At 45.3% G+C, this 13,237-nt stretch overlaps 1 protein-coding gene across 1 annotated transcript in view; it reads left to right on the forward strand.

The window, feature by feature from the left end:
- DSCAM (DS cell adhesion molecule) overlaps positions 1 to 13,237 on the forward strand; it is a 754,840-nt gene that overhangs the window by 291,280 nt on the left and 450,323 nt on the right. The gene's annotated exons all lie outside the window — the stretch shown is intronic.

The raw sequence follows: 13,237 nt of genomic DNA on the forward strand, positions 1-13,237 counted from the left end.
CGGGTCCCTCCAGGTGATGGGTTTGGGTGCCGGGTGGCTTCTGGGCTGATCTGATTTCGAGCTGCCTTTGCAGGTTTCCCTCTGTCACTGGGATCAAGACCTTTCTAACAGCAGGTGCTGGAGAAGGGAGAGGGACTTTCAGGGAGGGCTTGCGCCACACCAAGGCGTACAAAAGGAAGGAGCTGCCTTCCTGCCCAGCTGGACCGTCACCCCGGGGACGATGAGGTTATATCCTCCTGGGATGGGTGGGGTCGGGGAACGAGAGATGGTAAGATCCCTCCCTGACCAGTGGTGCTCTTGGGCGCCATTTTGGTTGTTCTGCTTGGTCTTTTGGGGGAATGTGGAAGGCACTGACTTAGGCCTCGAGAAAAAATGTTCTCCAGCCACCCTTCTCCCCCATAACTAGGTGTCAGCCTTCTTAAAGTATCCAGACCCCACCCCAGCCACCAGAACAAAGCCACCACCGGCTCACTAGTGCTGTCCGGAAAAGGTACTTCCGGGAAGGACAGGATGTGACCTTCCTTAGGAAGACCCACACTTCTCTGTTTTCTAGGTGGGTTGTGGGATGAGGGTGGCAGTGACTAGATCCCAATAAATATTCCATGAGTCACAACTCCAACATCCAAATGTCATCTATAGACTTTTTAAAAATTCAACTTCCTTTTTAAGTGAATAGGCTGCATTTCAAAGGAATAAAACCAACGCACAAACCAAAGGCCATTTGAGGCCTGTGTGTGGCCTGGGAAAGGGGAAGCCCATTTATTTACTCTCCTCCCTATGCCAGGGGCTGTGTTTATGGGGACCAGGCCCTGTGGAGTAGGTGTTATCATTGCATTATCTGCATGTGCAAACCAAGGCCCTGAGAAGGTCCAGGGGCTGGGAGGTGACTGTCATTCAAATCCAGGTCTGTCCCACCCAAAGCCTGTAGTCTTTTGACCACTTTCCATTTCGCTTCTGGCCAGAGCTTGCCCGGGGTGCTGGTGGGGACGTTGCCGATGTGGCAGGGGCCTCGACCCAGTGAAATGCAGCCTCCTGGAAGCCACTCCCTGCTCCCCTCCATGGTTCCTGACCCCAAAGCTCTCCTCCGCAAACACCTGAAATTTATTTTCCCTGGGCCATGGACTCTTCCCCCACACTGGCTCTCTTAAAATGCCTGTGTCCTAGAAGAGAGAGAATGTCCAGTCTGAGTTCTGTGCAGGGAGTGTTGGTAAGGGGATGGAAAGGAGCACGGGTTCTATCGCAGCCCCCAGGCACTGCATCCCATCATTTGGGTTCCAAGACCTTTTCACTGGGGATTATCATCCCCAGCAGATGGGGGTCGAGGTGGGGAAGGCTTAGCAAGGCTAGGAAAGCTTCCAAGGTCACATGCCTGCAAGGGAGGCCCAGATTGGGCCCGACTCTGCCCCTAAAGCCCTTGGCCCTTGCTTTCCTCCACAACAGGCTCACCCAGCCACATGAGGTCTTGGGATCTGAGACCACTGCAGTGGACAAATGGGGACAGACGTTCAGAAATGCCACGGATGGCTAGAGACACACATCCTGCCCCCGAATTGCTTCTAGCGTCATTTGGGGGGTTTCTCCTACAGCCCTGCCTGCGTTTTATGGCACGGTGGTCACACCCCCCCCGAACGGCCCTTGCGGCTGAGGAGACCGAGTCTCCCTGGAGTCGTGGCAGGTGCACAGACCGTGCTCTGGCCCTCGCTCTGCAGCCTTTCTGGTTCTCATGCTGTTTTCTGTCTTCTACAAACTGTTAAGGACTTGGCGGAATTGATGGGACTTGCAAGTCAGGCCTTTTGATTTGCGAGAGGGAAGTTCCGGAAGTCACGGGGGCCTGATAGCTCCGGAGGAGGATCTCAGGCCAGAGGTGTTTTCCCCAATCCGTGAAGATCACTGGTAGGCTCTTCACTTTTGAATGCTGGCCCCCCAGTCTGCCTTGTTTTGCATGCTTTTAATTAAACGATAGTGACCGAGTGTCTCGCTTTCCTTATTTGGAAGAAGAAGGACGCCTGCCTCCCACGTTCAATGTGGCTGTCAAATGCAGACTGAGAGTTTCCATTTGGAAAGGTGTAACGGGTCGGTCAAGAGCAACAACAACAGCAACAATAAAATGGCAACCGTGTGAGTTGCTGCCTTGATGCGTTAGCATGCACTGGGCAATTTAGAACAACAGGAATGTGCTCCCTCACGGTTGTAAAGACTAGAAATCCAAAGTCAAGGCACCGGCAGGGCTGGGCTCCCTCTAAAAGCCTGAGGGGAGGATCCTTGCTGCCCCGTCCAGGGTCTGGTGCCTCCAGGATCATTGTCATTCGTTGGTTTGCTTCATCTCTGTTCTGTCATTGCGTGGCCCTCTTCTCTGTGTCTCTGTGTGTCTCTTCTTCGTATAAAGACCACTGTTAAGTTAACCACTTTAAGGGAAAATGAGCAGCCTCTGCCAAAGGAATAAAAACCTACAAACCAAAAGCTATTCGAGGCTTTCTGCCCATCTTCAGGGCACACCAAGCAATGTAAAACAGATAAGAGGGCTGCTCGGGCTGAGTCACAGTGAATGTTCCCTGCCACAGTCCCCGTGTCCAGAGACCCTCCTCATTTCCCCGAGACTCCTGGGAATGCACCTTGAAAGCCATCAATACTGCCTCTGCTTTGTGTGAGCGAAGGCACCGGGCCAGCAGATGTGTTCCTCGTGGCATCTTTAACCCTAAACATTTTCTCTCATCACAGCTTCAAATTCACAGTGAATAGGGCATTTCTACCCATGTCTGCAAATAATCGTTTTCACTTTTATCTTCTTTTGAGATTCAGTGTTTATTTTTGAACAGTTCCAGAGAGGTCGAAAAACCAAGCCCCTTTTCTAAAATCAATTAGTCTAGCAGAGAACGCTGGACAGGTGGTCGCAATGAGAAGGAAAGGAAGCAAAAATGCCATGTGTGTTTAGAAAACTGGTTTCTCTTGTTAAATCTTTGAGCCACTGTGCCTTTCTCCACCTTCCTTTGTGGGCTTTGCTCTGCTCTTTGTTTCTAGCTACTGATGGACGCAGGTGGCATTTTTTGTGAGCACAGAGATACAATTTTATTCCAAACTAACTTAAGAGGCGTGCTTGAAAACCACAAACACAGTTGTTCTCATTGTGGCACCTACCAGGTCTAAAGCAAATATAACTAGAAATTTACCCCAAATACCTATTCTATATATTTTTAAAAATTTTTTAATGTTTATTTTTGAGACAGAGAGAGAGAGAGAGACAGAGCATGAGTGGGGGAGGGGCAGAGAGAGAGAGGGAGACACGGAATCCGAAGCAGGCTCCAGGCTCTGAGCTGTCAGCACGGACCCTGATGTGGGGCTTGAACTCACGGACTGTGAGATCATGACCTGAGCCGAAGTCAGACGCCCAACCGACTGAGCCACCCAGGAGCCCCTAAAAAAAATTTTTTTTTAACATTTATTTATTATTGAGAGACAGAGACAGAGCATGTGCAGGGGAGGGGCAGATAGAGAGAGGGAGACACAGAATCCGAAGCAGGCTCCAGGCTCTGAGCTGTCAGCACGGACCCTGATGTGGGGCTTGAACTCACGGACTGCGAGATCATGACCTGAGCCGAAGTCGGAGGCTTACCCACTGAGCCACCCAGGCGCCCCCGTATTCTATATTCTACTGACTTCTGGGCAGTGTATGTACCTGAATTTGGATGCATTTCTTCAAAGTCTTTCTGGACATTAATACACAGAACAGATGATTCTTCTTAATGATTCACTAAGTCTTATTGTTTTACTTGTTAACGTGTGTTTGATAGATTTAGTCATAAGACCACAATGTTCAGAAAGCTGGCCTTAGGTCTTCTAATGCATATATTTCTATGCACGCATATCTTTCTCTGAAAACCCACAGGACTGCAGGTGTTAGTACAAAGTATCTTTCTCCTTAACTGTGTCTTGATTTCCTTTATTATTTCTGGCTCCCTGTATTCTTCTCTCAATACTTTTCAAAATTCATATATGCAGAGTGCCTCAGACTTAAGACCCTACCGGAAAGAAAAATCCTTTCCTGTCAATTATAGAAACCCGCTGCCTAATAATGATAAGCACATATTTCAAAGTGTTTTAGTGAGTGTGTTTAAAAGTTCAGCTCTGGAAAAGACCTCTATTCATTTAATTAGCAAGAAAACAACTCTTAATTTCTGAATAGAGTAGACTGAAAGCACAGTACAAAGAACCGTTTGGGACGAGGTTGTTAAGATTCCTCTCTTAAAATACTTGCACTTAAGCTTTGCAGTTTATTCTTGCGGATTTAGAACATTTTTTATCTGATGCTTATTTTATGTGCCTTATTCTGTTTGTAAATTCACCCTCCACCTGACATGTTCAAAGCATGCAGCGAATACTGCCGTGGACCCCTCTTCAGACACTTCTGGGTTAGTCAGAGTGTAGTAATGTGAATTACTTCTCTCTTATTGAAAGTTTGTACATCTTTTTGTAATGCGTAGAAGACACAGATAAACGGAAATAAAAAATAATGGTGGCCTGTAAAAATTGTGACGTTTGTCATTATTTTGATGTATAGAAAGGCCTCTCCTGTGGCAACATGATATTGATGTGATGTGCAGCTCTATTTTCTTCCAGAACACTCCTTGTTTCATTGTTAACATACATTAACGATTTCTTTTGATAAAATATGTTGTCAGTGCTTTGGTGGTTCGCTCAGTATTTGTGGGTGGAGTTCATGTGGCTAAAACCAGACCGGAGTGCAAGAAAGGAGGGGGACCCTTTTCAGACATTTTGGCCTAAAGAGAAAGAGATACAGTGCAGGGGAGAGCATATATCAAAGGGAAGGCCGTTTCTTTTTGTAAATACTCGTGTACTATCCGTCTTTTTCTGATTAACATTTTCCAGCTTTTGTATCCTAGAAAATTGCACTTGTTGGCTCTTTTACCAAGCTTCATATGATTTGGAGGGATGAAGCCCATATCTAATGAGAGAAGAACACACAAAGAAAATAAACCATGGTCCTGGTGCTCCAGAAACCCAGTCCCGTGTGGGGGTGATGGAAGGGATAGACTTGGTAATTAAGATCGACAGGAAGCAGATCGTGCCTGTGTTAAAGTGGAATCTCCAAGTCCCCGAGGAGCAGGGAGAGAGAGATTGGTTCTATCTGGAAAATCGATGGAGGCTTCTTAGAGGAATTGCTGTTTGATCTCTACTCTACCTTCTCGAGAATCTAAACGTGCCTTAATTAATGTTTAGTGAATGAATTAATGAATAGAGAGTGTTTTGTTTTTCTGTGTTTTGGTTGTGCATGTGAAGGGGGGTGAGCAGGCTTCTGATGTAGAAGGGACAGCCCACAAGCCCGACAACTGATAATTAGTCAATATTTGTTAAGAATTCATGAATTCTAATAAGGATATTGAGGCTGGATCATACATGAAAGTAAAGCATCCCTAAATGAATAATGCAACTCTGTATAACACCATTTGCAAAAAGTTATCCATACTAAAATTATAGGTGCTCTGAGCCTAAAGGCAGTGTCTTCTTTATCGTGTTTTCCCCATAGCACTAAAAAAAAAATAAATATTAATAAAGCCATTATGTAAAGAGAGAGCCACCAGGAATGCCCTGGATTATGTCCGCATACAGGGAATGCACCTTAATCTGAATGTAGACAGCTATGCCCTATTTCCCTTTTGCAAAAAGCCTACAAATTGATTTTTATAAATTTACCGATGACACCATCCATCCTTTCTCGTCCTGGGAAAAGCATATGCACAGGAAGGAAAGCATGGCCTTGCCTCAGCTTGGCCACTAATTATAGGTGACTTTAGCTGTATTCCATCTTGCTGTGATTCTGTTCATTACATTTGCAAATGGTCATAGGATTGCAAACTTGTTATGAAGCGGTGAAATCCTTTTCTTAAATAAAATCTCATCTGCAATCTCAGTATTTCTAACATATAATCTCTGGTTGAGCCCACGTGAACGTCTGGAGACCCAGAGTCCAGCCTGCTCAGCGCCTGCCCCCAACGCTGTCCCCGACCCCCACACCTACCCTCCCCCACCTGCTCCTCCCCTGGGGATCCCTGGGGACTCCGGGGTGTGGAGCTCCCCAGACAACCACTGGACTGTGATCATGAGGTTCCTCCCTGGCCCCAAATCGTGATCTGTAATAAATCTTTGTCTGGATTCCTTTTCATCCTATAAAGGGCAAGTCTTCTCTCCAGTGTATGAGTTAATTTACCTTAATGGCGTCTTTATCCTCTACCCCTTTGCCTGTGTAAGAAAGATGCAGCCCAGAGAAATAGATCTCAACCTTTATTGTGTACGAAACACTTGAACAGTTCATTGAAATTCAGGGCGCTGTCCTGTTTCTCGCTGTGTATGCCCTGCTTCCCAGTCTTACTGAGCAAGTCCGTCTGAGAGGCCGTGGATCTGATTTGAAAACAACATCCCTGATGATTTTAATAGCAGGCGGTCCACAGACTACACCAGGAGAAAAGAAAACAAAACAAAAATAAAGTAAGAGCATTGCTGTAGGATTCAGAGGATGGCAAACAGAGAGAGTAAGCACCGTGTCAAAGCGAATTTTCATTTCATGCTTAGGGATTGTTCCCTTTTATGTTTGGGCCAAATTCTACGTGATCCCACGATGGAGACATCGGGATCGCTCATTAAGGTGGAATTTTTTCCAAGAACACTTTAAAACTGGGGCACTTTACGGTTTGGAGCTGTTACAATAAGGAATAAGTTTGAGGAAGTCGCGTATTATGATGTAACCACCAGATCCCATTCCTGGAGGACGGTGCCGGTTGGATGCAGTGGGTCCTGCTGGGTTCAGGCCCCTCTCTTCCGTATTCCTGGTGATTTGCTTTGGGCTCAGTGAGGATCCCCTTACATCTCTGAGCTAGGCTCCCTATCAAAACCGTGGGGGAGCCCCTGCTCTGCCCCAGCGTGAGCTGAGCCCTGCGTTTGCCCCTTCTGCTGGTCCCTAGCCCACCAGCTCACTCACTCACCTCCTAATTAGCGTAGACGGAGCACTTTCTCTGAGGCCCCAAGATGAATACCGCTGGCCCCCACCCCAAGGAGCTGTAAAGCCATATGGAAGAAATGGGGGTACTTTACATTATGCAGAAGTGCTTGGGACGTGTTTCAGTTTGCTAGGGCAGCTGTGATAAAGTCCCACAGACTGATGGCTTACACAACAGAAGTCTCTTGTGTCCCAGTCCCGGAGGCCTGAAGTCCAAGGTCAAGGTGTGGGCAGGGCTGGTTCCTCCCGAGGGCGGGGAGGGAGAATCTGCCCATCCTCTCCCCTGGCTTCTGGTGCTCCCCAGCATCTTTGGCGGTCCTTGGCTTGTAGACACATCACCCCATGTCTGCCTGCATCCTCACAGGGAGCTGAGCCCCTCCTACTCCAGATGACCTCATCTCCGATTGCCTCTTCGGGAATCCTGTTTCCAAATAAGGGTCTGATGTACTGGGGATTAAACATATCGTATTTGCTCAACATTGACTTGGTCAATACGTGTTAAAAAAGGAGGTGGTTGGGGAGAAAGGGAGGAGCGAGGGGAGAGGGAGACTGACTTACAAATGGGTGATTATTGACTTCTGTCCTTGCAGATGTTTCTGGAAATGGGCAGTGCTTTCAAATAACTGTGAGAAAGCTAAAATTGTTCTTTCCCTTGTGGCCGCTCTAATGTCATAAGACGGGATTAATTAAGGGAAGAGCATGCTATCTGAGAAAGACTGAATTGTGGTCCCCAAATTCACATGTTGAGAATAATTCCTCCTTCCCTGGGCACTTCAGTGGAACTGATGGATGGATGGAGTGATTCTGTAAAAATGTAAGGCAGCTCATACTCTCTGCTCACATCCTCTGGTGGCTTTCCCTTTCATGCTAGGAGAAGCCAAAGTTCTACAAAGTTCTTCCTCCCCTGTGCTCTGATTTCCCATAACCTTAACACCATTTGACACAGCACGCCTCTTCCTCAGTTTCTTTCTCGCACCCCATCTGGAAGGTGGGCGCCATTCTGTCCACTGATTGCTTGGCTGTTCTGTCCCCAGCACGTGGGGCAATTCCTGCACGGAGTGAGTGCTTTCTCAAAGTAGCTGCTGTGTCAGTGAGTGGACCAAGGACTTAGAGACTGAAGGGACACAGATCAACAACACACAGTCTGTGACAGCCACTGCGGGGAGGCGGGTTGTACAGAAAGGATATTACGTAAGTTATTCGGATTTGTAGACCACACTTCTCGCCAGCGCGATGGGCATGCTGATTTCTCTGGGCTTTAGTTGCTTCTCCTGGAAAATGGGGACAGTAATTGTACCAGTCTCTTGGGTAACTGAGAGGGTTCAGTAGCTAATATCGTGAAGTTCTAAGTGCTTATGTTAGGTAGAAACAGTCAACTTAGTACATTTCAACATCTTTATTCCTTTTCCGTTTTTTTTTTTTTTGAAGTTTTCTATCATGAACATGAATTGCCTTTATGATCAGAATTTAAAAAAACCGCCTTTAAAAGAAAACAAAGGGAATACAATGCTCACATATGTCTGGTTTAAACGTTAGTGCCTGAGAGCTTTGTTCTGGGCTCAGGTTTGCACCAGAGGACTTGGTGGGCAGGTCAGGACTCCCAAATCTGCTATAGCTCCCCTCTACCGGAAATAACAATGTGCCTCACCAAGGTAGATCGCTCTGTCTGTGCACAGTGGCCCCTCTTATCATATTTTCCAATGTGTAAGATTTTAAAAAGCATATATTATCCTTTTGATTCTCAAAACAATCCTGTAGGGAAATTAAACCATTTTCTTTAATAACATGGGATCTGATGCTGAGATTTTTGCCTCAAATCATATCCGTGGAAGGTGGCAGAAATAAATACCAGCTGATCCAGCTTCAGTTATTGTCCTTTTGCTCGAAGCTGCCTCCTTTCTAGCCACAATTCCTCCTGATAATAAATCTTTTTAAAACCATGTCCAAGTAATTAAAACAAAACAAAACAAATAAAAGGATCTCCCAAGATAGAATAATATGAGGGAGGTAGGATGTTTAGGAGACAACTTTGCTCTCTTTTATAAAATCCAATGGCCTTTCTGAGCTTTGACATGAGGAAGAGTTTTAGGAGTGAGCGTAAGGTCCACTAACATTTCAGTTAGGGGCGCCTGGGTGGCTTAAGTCTGTTAAGCGTCCAACTTCAGCTCGGGTCATGATCTCATGGTTTGCGAGTTCAAGCCCCACGTCAGGCTCTGTGCTGACAGCTCAGAGCCTGGAGCCTGCTTCGGATTCTGTGTCTCCTTCTCTCTCTGCTCCTCCCCAGCTCACACTCTGTCTCTCTCTCTCTCTCTCTCTCTCAAAAATAAATAAACATTAAAAACAAACAAATACAATTTCAGTCAAATGCTCAAAATATCCAATTTTAATTCTCTTTCCATCCTGACAACAAACAAACAAGCCGTGTCCAGGCCTGCCCAAGTGGGATTCTGTTCTAGACAACCTGCAAGGCATATGTGGGACAGGTTGAGAATTCGTGCTCTGCTCTAATCCAGGTTCCTGTCCAACACCTGTGTGATCTGCCAACTTGTCTGTCTCCCACCCACCGGCCCAGAGTGTGTTCTATATTTGTCTGCTGGTCCTTCCCACTAGACTCTGAGCTTCTGGAGAACAGAAACTGGCTCTTATATATCCGCACATCCAGCTCCTGGTACATAGTAGATGTTCAGTTCATGTGTGTTAAGAATTGAGTTGAATACAGCTTTGAAAAATATGTTATCACATCTAAACTGAATTTACACAGTACTTATGATGACAGTAGTTTATTTTTTGACCCTATAAAATGTCATAGATCTCATGTCCTAATTAGCAAATGAAGACAAAGGTTATAAGGAAGTTAGTGCACACCGAGACAGAACTAGCTTCAGCTGGCGTTTGCTGAGGACGAATCACGTGCTGTCACAGCTGATCCTTGCCCTAACTCTGTTCCTGTTTTTGCCAATGGATGAGGACACGAGTCTAGGGGACTTATTTGCCCAAGTTCCTGTGTATTATAATAAGCAGAGCAAACATTTCTTTTTAGTGCTTACCCTGCATGCACCGCTCTTGTAAATCTTCTAATATGTATTATATCACTCGATTCTCCCCTAAACCCTTAGGATAGGAAGGATTGTTGTATTCACCTTACGAATAACTAGGCACAGAGGATTAAGTGAAGATGCAGATTAGACTAGAATAAATGGTGGACCACAATCAAAACCCAACTTCTTGGTATAAAAGGTCATACTCTTAACCCTGACCCCCTCTTGGGGAACCAGGTCTATCCCAGGCATAGTCTAAAGCACAAGTCCATCCTTTTCCCCAAAACTAGAACTTTCTATTTTTCTTGTCCTATATTAGCTGACCTCACAGAAATTCAGAGACTACATCATAATGCTATGGCAACTTTAGAGGTAATGCTGGCAGAGATCATTATGGCCACCCATTATTCGATGCCATTCTATACGTTATTTCCAAATCAGAGAATAAGAAAAAAAATAGATAAAAGAATACTATGGGCTAATTACCCTGTAGAAAAGTATTGCATAAAATGATGAATAAATTAAAAAAAATCTATATATATTCCACTCCTAAATAATTATCCTGGATAATATTATTTTTAAAGTACTCTTCAAGTGAAAATAATGTTGGTCAAGAAATATGTTCATGAAAACAAGCTCTTGGTGATGAATGTCATTGGCCTGTGAGTAAAAGGGGAAAGCTGATCCCTCCCTGTGGGGTTCAGGCTAAGTCTCTCGGAGCCGGGTCTGTGCACCTTGATTCCCGTGAATGCTGTCCAGATGCCAGAGGCCCCTCCAGCTACACTTGAGATGCACGTGTTTCCTCATCGATCTTCTTCTTTTTCCTTTTCTTATAGACGAGAGAAAGTACAACCTTGACTTTCTTCTGAACTGTCACAAATGACATTTACTTTTTTCCCTGTGGAAACTACTCAAAATAATTAATATCCAAGAATATAGTCTTTATACAACTACTTTGCTCCTAGAGAAATTCGAAGGTTAGAAAATGTCAAAAAGAATCTGAATTGATTTTGCCACCTGGGGTGAAGTTTTCTATTCTTGTTACAAAAGTCAATTTTCATAAAAAAATTTTCGTATACCATACCTTGGGAATATCTTAATTTCAATGGATAAAAAAAGCGTATAGTTGCCTGTTTACAGTTTTACTTTAATATAGAGCATTGGTATTAAGGGTTTATCATCTACTTTATAGATTTCTGATCTTCTGTAGGAATAAAGTAAAAGGAGAGTCACTCAAGTAAATTTTAAAATACTGACTCATATGCTTTCAGTCATGTGTGGGTGAGTAGCTAGATGGGTGGATGGATGGATGGTTGGGTGGGTGCATGGGTGGATGGATGGTTGGGTGGGTGCATGGGTGGATGGATGGTTGGATGGGTGCATGGGTGGGTGAATGGATGGATGGGGAAATGGATGGATGGGGAAATGAATAGATAGTGGATTCATTTCTTTGAACAGTGTTGATACATTGGTTAAATGTTGTGCTTGTGACCTTAAGTTGGGATACTGGAGAGAGAGAACAACTTTTAAATAGGCTTGGGATATTTAAAATATCATGTCTGTACGTTTATAACACAATATAAAGAAATGGTTTTCACATGCATTTGTACATGTGTGGATACAATGAAGAGGATGAGAGTAGTTTTGATCATCTGTAAGCTTTGATAATGAAGTACCATTGTCTTTACAATATCTGGAAGCAACCTATGGATCCTTAAAATCATTTTTTATTCCACTTCCCTGCCTTTGCTGACCAGCTACAAGTGAGATTTTTTTTTATCCTACCGGTAAAGTCAGTCAAATCGAATGAAATTCTTTCTCTTAACACATACACAGATCCAGGCTGAGGTCTGACTATATAACACCATTAACTGAGGCTCTCTTGGTGGTCCCTAGGGCACTGTGAGATGTCCCCTTGCCCTTGGACTTTTCCTTCTATCCCTGTCTCTTTGACTTACTCCACAAAGTCTTCTGGATGTTTCCAAACACTCCCCACACACTTCTGCCTCAGGGTCATTCCATTTGTAGGTGTCTCTGCTCAGGATGCTTTCTCCCCAGGTGACCACTGTCTCTCCCTGTCTCTCCCCTTTGGGTCTGTGCTCCTGGGTCACTTTTATCAGGATGGCCCTGACCATCTCATTTCACAGCACACCTGTCACCCTTGATCTCCTTTCCCCCATTCTTTTTTGGTCAGGAGCCTCCTTGGCCCCCTCAATGTGACCTAGCTGACCACTGTATTTAAAATCATGACCTTATGGGACATCACTTCTCACTTCCCTTTCTCTTTCTCTGTAGCATCCATGCCGCCTCACACACTCCTTTATCTTGTTTGGCATCCGTGTCCCTCTTATCGGGGGGGGGGGGGGGGGGGAGGGGTGTGTCTCCTGATCCTTCAGTGACATATCCTTAGTGCCTAGAATACATCCAGAGGGGTCTGCTGCAAAACAGTGGAGAGGATTTAGGTGTGTGTGGCGGGGGGTAGGCAGATAGGATTAACCATCGGTTTTACTGGAAACCATAGCTGCCTTATCTGAAATTTGTTAGTATTTGAGCCTCATTGTTCATTCTCCTTGTTGCCCACCGTTGTGAACCGAAGGAATTTCTTTGTATAAAGTGTCTACAACCACCTCTTTTATATAAAACAACATTTATTTGGAGCCACTCAATTTACATGACCTTTTTTCTTAAGCAGCAATGAAAGGATAAAAGAGTTGACTAAAACATAATGTAAAAACTCTCCAGTATTTGAAGATGTTCACCTTGAATCGGTCGTTTTTTTTTAAATGTTTATTTATTTATTGGGTGGGGGAAGGAAGGGGAGAGAGAGAGGGAGAGGGAGAGGGAGAGAGAATGAATCCCAAGCAGGCTCTGCACTGTCAGCTCAGAGCCCGATACGGGGCTCAAACCCATGAACCGTGAGATCATGACCTGAGCCAAAATCAAGAGTTTTGCCCGACCGACTGAGCCACACAGGCGCCTCTCATCTTGAAGAGATTGTGGCTATTTCAGTTGCCGGGTTTTGGAGTCTGGGGTGGTTGGACCCCAGCTCTGCCGCCTGGCGGCCCAATGTCCTTGACCCACGTTTGCCCTCCCTCGGCCCAGTGCCCGTCTGCAAGTGGCACCCATGTCAGTCACCGGGGCAGAGGACTGAGCGGGGTGCTGAATTGCACTTCCTTGTTGTTGGTTCATC

This window comes from Panthera leo, chromosome C2 (assembly GCF_018350215.1).
Source record: "Panthera leo isolate Ple1 chromosome C2, P.leo_Ple1_pat1.1, whole genome shotgun sequence".
Classification (NCBI taxonomy): Eukaryota; Metazoa; Chordata; class Mammalia; order Carnivora; family Felidae; genus Panthera; species Panthera leo.